Here is a 9546-nt window from a genome sequence, read left to right on the forward strand (position 1 = left end):
AGATGAATGCAGCATGTTATCAGAAAATACTGGCAGAAAGCTGCAGAAGGGACGCTCTTGGACTTTCCAGCACAACAATGACCCTAAGCAGAAACCAAAGTTGACCCTCCAGTGGTTACAGCAGAACAATGTGAGGATTCTGGAGTGGCCATCACAGTGTCCTGACCTTAATATCATCGAGCCACTCTGGGGAGATCTTAAACGTGCGGGCCATGTAAGACGACCAAAGACTTTGAATGACCTGGAGAGGGCAGCTTCACCACTTGCAAGAATTTGTGGCCCTTATAGACAACTATTACAAAAGACTACATGCTGGCATTGGTGATAAAGGGGGCAATGCACAGTATTAAGAACTAAGGGTATGCAGTCTTTTCATTTTTTTGTTGCCATGTTTTGTTTTGTGATTGTGCCCTTCTGTTATAACCTACAGTTGAATATGAAAGCTATAGTAAATAAAAGAACTGTGTTTTGTCTGCTCACTCATGTTTTCTTCAAAAATGGTACATATATTACCAAGGGTATGCAAGCTTTGCGCGCAACCCTTATAAATATATAAGGGTTGACCTGGTCCTTATTGCGACCATGGTCGTTAAACTACTGTACTTAACACTAGTGTGGCTGAAAAAGTGTGTTTGTGAACTCATGAACACAACATTAGGCATTTTGCTGCACACATACACATAACTTCCTGACTGTAGGTAGATGCACCTTCATGAAATTTCTTAAAAAATATCTAACACTTTTTTCAAACTCTAGTTTTTTTTTTTTTTTTTTACAGATTTGGCATGGTGAGGCTCTTACTGCAATCGCGGTCAAAGATATGAACACCACCCAATAAAAGTATGTGTTACTGAAAAGTGGACAGGTTTTTTACTAGGACCATTTTGTTCACCATCAATCTGTGCCAACATTTTCACTATTTTTATTTTTTTTGTCTATTTTTCACATACATAGAAATGTTGTTTTGATTTCCTGTGCAATAATTGCAGATTTGTGTTCACCAACATCCTTTTAGTATACGGATGCTTGAATTTGGCATGTTTTGGGGAAGGTATGACCCCCATAACAGTATATGTTTACAAACAGTAGACAACCTATATTATTCTAGTAGAGTACACTTTTCTTGCAGTCTTTTTTTTCCCACTGATGTCTGCCAATGTTTGCAGGAACTTTCTTTGCATTTTTTACGCATACATTGCAATGTTACTTTGAATTTCTTAGGTTGGGCAGGTTTGGGGAATTTTAAATCCTATAATAATGAATTAGTCTTTATATCGCATGTCTGTTTCAATACCCTTAAATTTAAATCCCAAAAGGACTGGACTAGGAATTTAAACCATCCCTGGGAAAAATGAATACCAGTCCCATATTTCATGGTGCTGTTTTTGGGCACACTGCACGTGTCGGTTCTGGCCTAATGTGTTTGGTTTAGAATTGGGACAAACCCTGCATGGTAAACTATATTAAAAAAACACATTAGTCTTATTAAGATAGATACATTTTAGATGTCTTAAATGTATTACAAGATGTATTACAAGCGTTAGATACTGTATGTATATATGTATAAGTGCATGGTGCTAAAGTGGCTATGTATTTGTATGTATGCTTACGTGTTTGATGTTGGACTGATGTGTGTATGTATATGTATGTTTATGGTATTAGCATGGCGATATGTATGTATATGTTAGTGTAGAACTGCCCCTGACCATCATGATAACCCCAACATCCTAATTCATTCCAATACCCGACCACAATCATTATTCCCCAATCACCATATTCATACCCTGTTCCATCTTTGCTAAACAGCTTGTCAGCCCCACGTTACTTTGTAAGCACAAAAATGTGTTGGGCTAAATAATTTATTGATATATTAGCACTTTAACGCACAAGAAAACAGTGTATTCATAAGTGAAATGAATCATGTAACAGCAGTGATGATTTTTTAGTATAATGCATGGAGCACTGTGTCATAACCTATGTAATCTCTCCAAAGAGTTACAAAATGACTCATATCAACTGTGAAAACTATACAATGGGGAAAAAAGTAATATTCATCTAACATGATTTAACCTGCTATTACACCTCGGTAATATGTCTCCAGTTACCAGGGTCTAGTGTTCTTCACCGTATGCAGCACAGAGGTAGCAAGGGGGCTTCTGATCTTATAATTGTCCTAATGTGTTACCGTTTCCAATTTTCTTCAATTTTCTCAGCATGGAAAAATATTTAATGGCACTTTATACATCTGTTTCAAATCACCTACTGTATGATAGAGTGGAAATTTTTATTTCTTTCCCTTTTTTATTCTTCACTGTAAAAGAGCATTCCAAGAAAACAGTAAACAGACCTATTTTGAAATGCATTTAGTAAACATCTTAAGAAGCAGCAAGATATTCAGCTTTTCAAGATATTCAGCTGTTCTTAACACAAACACAATGCAAGTGTATTTTGTATTACATGCCATCTCAAATCAAAGGCTTTTTCTGTAAACCAAAGGCTTTAAAGATGAACTTTTGTTCCAAGGTAACAGATAATCAGCCAATCATTATACACATATTATTCTCTTTAAAATGTCACTTATTTATGTTTAAGCTACTTAATCTTGTTCTATGTTTAGTTTGCAGAGAGCTCCCAACAGCCAAACGTTATGTTTACTTAAATGAAATTATCAATGCCAATAAAAGCATTCTATTTTACTTTTTTTTTTTTTGAGAAGTAATTTTTATTTTGTCAATAGAAAAGATGACTTCCAAATAAACTCAAATACAGACAAAACACCACATCATAGGTACAGTGTACACATCACGACAACGCCAATGAGCGCGAAACAGGAGATAACGTAAACAGAATGTACCCTAATAATAGGCCCATGGCACAACGCCCAAAGGACGAAGGCCCAGAAAGGCACACATTGAGCGCACATAATAACAGCGCCGGTGAGTCTGGAATAGGTGTAAGTATCGAAAATCATCTCCAGAGAGAAATGCAGAGAAAAGAAAAGAGATAAAGCCAGAAGACCAAAGATAAGCACTGAAAAAAGGAGAGGGGGAGAAAAAAAAAAAAAAAAAAAAAAAGATAGAACTCTCAGAAACCTCAGAGCCTCAGCCAGCCGAACAACAGGTAGCAGCCACAGGTCAGATACACGAAACCGTTGCTGGTGACATCCCAAATTTCTCCATCCACGGTCCCCAGGTGAGAAAGAAAATGTGGGACTTGTCGTGCAGGTAAGCCGTGATCTTTTCCATCTTCAGCATATGCCAAATTTTAGCTTCAACGACGTGCAGCTCAGGAGTGCCAGATTTCCACACTTGGGCAATAGCGAGACGGACCGCCGTACAGACTCGAAATATAAGACGATGCGCTGGTTTAGACAGAGTATCCGAAGGATAGCATATACAGAGAAGAGCCGACCAAGGCTCGGGTCGGAGGGATTCCCCAAGAGCATCGCTCAGCAAACTGAAGTAATGGGCCCATATCGGCACAAGCTTGGGGCAGGTCCACCAAATATGCAGCGGGGTCCCCGCCTCGTCACAGCCACGAAAACAGAGAGGGGAATGCGTCGGGAACATACGGTGCAGGCGTGAAGGGGTGAGATGCCAGCGAGACAACACCTTAAAGCAGTTCTCCTGCACAAGAGTGCAGGCGGTGACTTTCCAAATGTTCTCATAAATCTCCCCCCAATCAGAGGAGTCGAGAGCTTGATCCAAATCGGTCTCCCATTGGCTTTCAAAAGAAGGCGAGGACGAGTACTTCACCCCCAAAGCATGGTTGTACAGAAGTGATATCGCCCCACCGATTTTATGGGGACGCACGCACAAATGTTCATAAAAGGTAGCAACGTAATCCGGAAAACGCTTGAGGAACTGAAGGAGAAAATGAGAAATCTGGCGGTATCGAAAAGTTTCAGACATAGGTATGTCGTGCAATGAGGCTAGTTGCTGGAAGGAGTAGGGCCGACCGTTGAGGAGCAGATCTCCCACTGTAACCAGACCCTTGTCAACCCACCACTGGAACGGACGAATCTGAAGACCCGCCGGGAAATCTCGATTCTGGAACACCGGTTGCAATCTAGAACCATTGTCCATGAGCTTATATTTGCGACGAACCCGGTACCAGAGAGAGAACGAATGTAGGAGGGTAGGGCTGTCAGATATCCTGCTTTTATCCAGGGTAGGGAGCCACATAAGCCATCGGAGATTCGCCCCAGAGGAGAGATCAGACTCCAGCTGAACCCAGCGCGCAGGTGAGGGGCGCACCGAGAGAGACAAAAGCATGGCCAACTGAGCCGCAACATAGTATTCATAAAGGAGGGGAGTGGATAGCCCTCCAGCCTTCTTCGACCTATATAGGGTCGATCTAGCAAGCCTGCTCCTTCGGCCCTGCCAAACAAACCTCTCAATAGCCCCCTGAAGGCCCGCAATATCTTTCCGAAGGATCGGCAAGGAGATGGAACGAAAAAGATACAACAACTTGGGCAACAAATTCATTTTCACCGCATAGATCCGCCCCATAAACGATAAAGCATAGGTGGACCAAGTGGCAAGATCGCGCTTTAGGGTCTGAATTAGCGGCAGGTAGTTGGCCGCATACATCTGGTGATGAGAGGGGGTGATATTAATGCCCAAAGACCGCAGGGAGAAAGGCCGCCATTTAAAATCAAAATTAAGGGAGAGGAGCTTAACCGTAGGGGAGGGAAGACTAACATTGAGGGCTTTGCATTTATCGGAATTGATTTTGTAACCCGAAAGCTTCCCGAACCGTCCAAGCAATTGATACAAATTAGGCAAGGACGTGAGGGGGGACGTCAAAGAGAGCAGGACATCATCTGCAAACAAGCTAAGTTTGTAGTCCCGACCACCCACAGTAAGACCCTTAATATCCGGGTGCAGACGGATGGCCTGAGCTAACGGCTCAATGGCCAGTGCAAATAACAATGGCGAGAGGGGACAGCCCTGGCGGGTACCCCCCTTAATTGCAAAAGACCGGGAGCGGAACGTGCCAATATCCACCACGGCAGAAGGGAGCGTATATAAAGCCTGCGCACCTCGCAAAAAAGCCCCGGAAAAGCCAAAGGCCCGCAAGACCGACCACAAATACCCCCAGTCCACTCGGTCGAAGGCCTTTTCTGCGTCCAGAGACAGGAGCATCATTGGTGACCCGAGTCTCCGACACGAGTGGACCAGGTTCAAAGAGCGCCTAATATTATCCGGGGCCTCCCTCCCCGGGACAAATCCCACCTGGTCAGGATGGACCAGAGCGGGCAAGACCTTGTTTAACCGGAGGGCAAGCACCTTGGCAAAAAGCTTCAAATCAATATTAATAAGGGAGATGGGTCTATAACTGGAACAGAGCGAGGGGTCCTTGCCTTCCTTGGGGATCATAACTATCTTGGCTCTCTGCATGTCTACAGAAGGGCACGCCTCCCCCTTGAGGAACGTATTAAATAATGTGGCCAGATGCGGAAGAAGGCAGGCAGCAAAAGATTTATAATATTTAGCGGTAAAGCCATCGGGACCCGGGGCCTTCGAATTCTTAAAACACTTAAGGGCAGCAGAGACCTCATCCACCGTAATAAGGGCATTCAGGTTAGCTAGGGCCGAAGGAGCAAGCGAAGGCAACTTACACTCAGAGAGAAACTGTTGCAGGTCAGACGAAAGCGAAACCTCAGGGGAAGCCTTCTTGCCGTCGTATAGGTGAGAGTAATACTCCGCAAACCGATCCGCAATCACTCCAGGGTCAGAGGTCAGGCTGCCCGACGTAGGCATTCTATTTTACTTTTGATAAAGAGGAACTCCCGCTGTTACAGGTTTAGCATAACCAACCTTAATGCTAATTAGTATATTGCTTCGGAGACATTACGTTTAAAATCGAACCCCAAGGAAGCTGAGACTACAGAGATAAGGTGACTCAAAAAGCATTAATTCAGTTCCTGTCCTGAGGTTCTCCCACTTCCTCTCCTACTAAGTGGAAGCAATAATCAAGCAGATTCTGAGAAAAATTTAAATGGCTGGTCCCAGGTTAAACAAAACAATATAAGGGAAAAACACCATAAAAAACATATAAATTCAGATTTTGGGGTGCTTCTGAAATGACCAATATGTACATACACCAAAACAAGGAATTAGCACACACCCAACATATACCCAACACAGTTAAAAGCACCTATCTGAGGCATAAAAATTAAGGTTTTGTCACACTATATAGCCATATACTGCATATACATCAGAGTACCCGTCTGTCGGACTGCACTGTAGGGTGACCACATTTTATTTCCGCCATTCAGGGGCCCACTATGAACCGCACAGGTGTGTATACATATATTTATATATAGAGAGAGATATAATAAATAATTTATATATAGTAATATACAAATAATTTATATATAGAGAGCGATATAATCATATCCGGGTTGAAGAGGGTGTTTCAATTCCAGGATAATGCACCTATCACACTGATGCCTCATTGATGGTGTTTGGAGCTAATGGCAAGCTACACAAGATATGGCTATGGTCATGGAATCCCCAGTGGTTGTGCCTCATGTGCTTTTAAATAGTATTTGCTGGGTATGCACTGATTCCATGTTTTGTTGTATGTGCATATTGGTCATTTCAGTAGTATGTGGATACTGGTCATTTGAATGTATATGCTATTAAGACTTCCTCTTTGTCTGTATTGTTTGTGCCTATTTGCAGGTCCTGACCAGACCTTGGGGTTTAGCGCCTCACCTACCACATAGATGCCTTATTAATGGTGTCCACAGAGGGTATTACATTGAGTCTCTGTAGGTTAAAAAGCAGCCCCAATGATTTAGCTCCCTTGTAAGCAATAAAGCCATATACAATTAGATAGGATTTGCCAAACTTGGGGTACTGACATGTAGTGGTGAGCTAAGCCACACATGGCCAATATTTGAGACATTTGCTTTCAACAATTGGTTTCTACTGCTTGGTTTCTACCGATCTAAAACAAAATGAATAGGGTCATCTGATTTTGGGCCATTGTCCAATGTTACCTGTAAAATAAACTCAATGGTGAACCTGGCATGGTACTGCTGAAATCAACTCTAATATGTATATACACTGCACTCACGGTTAACTTAATTTTTCTAAATTATACAAATAGGTTGGGGGGGAAAACACATTCAGATGCAAACAAGTCAAATATTTCAGTCCCAGTGACTTTTGTCAAAATATATATCTTTTACCTTAAAGGAAGTCTTAAGGTTGCCTAGTTTGTATATTACTAATAATAAACAATGTGTGTTTATTGGGTAACATATAACCTAATTTCAGAAATATAATTACTTTTGAAATGCAACTTTGATTTTTATGTTAATATAATCATATTAATTTCACCCTATAGGTAATATTGGCATATTGCATTAACCAAATTAGTATTAGACTGATTGTGTCCTGAACACCAATACCATCTAATATGCTGAGTGACAATACAACATGCTCCCGAGAGGTATTTTTAGTAAATGTAAGATGTATTTCGAGAGCGAGTGACACATAGTTTCATTAGATATGTATACCCAGATTTGGAAAATAGCAAAGACTTGATAGTTTGACTTTGGAATTTAGTCCACTTGGCAAATTACATATATTCCCTTATGCTATTGCACAAATGCAAAAAAGCTAGAGGCACCATAGAGACATTGGCAAAGGGGAGAAATATACATTGCATAACTCTATACGGCACTCATAGAATTCGAATTTTGGTTCAAACACCCCCAACAGTGTGAGGGTGATTTATATTCCATTCATTAGCCTCTAATAACAGTCTTTGTAATCAATGAAGGACCTGATGTACTTGGCAGTATATCGATTTTATTGAAACATGAGGCAGATGACCTTCTTGTTGCAAAACTGCTTACCCTGTGATATAAGTACCTTTTCCTTCAAACCTATGGCTGTTTCCCCCTTAACAAATAAACTCAGAGCATAGGTTTGGCCGGCCAAGTTTTAGTATCCATTTGGAAATCCCCTCTATGCATAGGGAAAGATTAGCTTATGCCATGGAAGGGACCAATCAACACTGTGGCTCCATTTTTTCTGATAGTGTAGTGTCAGTACCCACCATTAGGATAGATTATTTCCTTTTTATTCTATAACATTTATTTCTCAAAATATGCTTAGCTTCTATAAAGGAATAACAAACCGTATAGGTAATATATATGAAAAATCAGCTAAAAAAGATAGTGGATCAGAATGCCTCATTATATGTGAATCAATTCCAGAAAATGAAGCCTAGAATGAGCTGCAGAATTTTAGGTCACACCTGATTATAAAGTAAAAAAAAAATCTTTCGTTGAAAGAACCATGTCATGCGTTAAGTTTTTGACTTTTGCTTTTACACAGCATCTCAACATATATGCAAAAAAATCTTATGTACAGCTATACAAAAAAATAATAACTTTATAAAAGATCAAACAAGATCCAAGTCCTAATCCAAGAGATACCGAGAAATAATTTTCTAAACCTCTTCTCTGTAGTAGCTTGTGGAAACTTAGTGAAAACATAACTTGCCTTAAGCTATATTATTGTGAGCCCATATCAGTCTGTGAAAGAGAAAAGAGAGAACACATTCTCAGATTCCAAAGAAAGAAAATGCAGGCTACACCTGGATTTGTTTTGGGGCATACAGAACTGTGGGTTGCGCTACAGAAAAAGGATGGGAGGGCTGGCTATACTGGTGAAAGTGAAAATTTGGTTTTTATGTCCATGACGATCATACTTCTTTCTGGCTTTATCAGAATCCATCATAGAAACATAGTATTATTTTATGCTATGCAAACACATATTAAAATACAAAGAAAGATTAAGACCTGCATAACCTGCAAATAATATTTCTTCCAATTCAGTGTGTGCACCGGATATCTTTTTTTAAAAAAAATACCTTTCTGAGTTGGCGGTCTAGGGGGTTATTGCAGGGAAATACAAGGGACATAAAAAGCAACTTAGGGGTTTGATGGCAGCCACCTAGAAAGTCAATTCTACATATGTTTCTTATGAGGTTGCATTGGTTGGAGCCAAGCCTGGCAAAATAGTCTTGTGTCAAAAATATTTGTAAACAGAGGGAGAACATTTATTCAGGGACACCCCCCCCACTTAAAAATGTAAAGATACCCACAAAAAAATTAATGTTGGCAAGAATATATATTTCACAAATTTGTAAACTGTATGTCAACTGGAAAAAAAACTAGAAATCTGAAGAAATAAATGAACTAAATACATTAAGTTTAAATAATTAACATTTACTGAGCAGATATGGTACAGCATAACTCCCATTACTCTATACAATGAGTCAGACATTGATGGGGGTGCAGCATTACTCCCATTACTATATACTAACCCAGACATTGACATGGTAGGACTCAGGCCTGTTTCCCTAAACAGCCTGCTTGTGCCACATCTGCTCCCAAAACAGCTTGCTTACGCCACCTCTGCCCCCCCAAACAGCCTGCATGTGCCATCTTGTTAGGACCCGGGCAAGCAGATTGGGTAGGAGCCCAGTTGCAGGGGATACCAGGGGCTCTGCCTGCCC

The sequence above is a fragment of the Spea bombifrons genome, chromosome 3, assembly GCF_027358695.1.
Source record: "Spea bombifrons isolate aSpeBom1 chromosome 3, aSpeBom1.2.pri, whole genome shotgun sequence".
Classification (NCBI taxonomy): Eukaryota; Metazoa; Chordata; class Amphibia; order Anura; family Pelobatidae; genus Spea; species Spea bombifrons.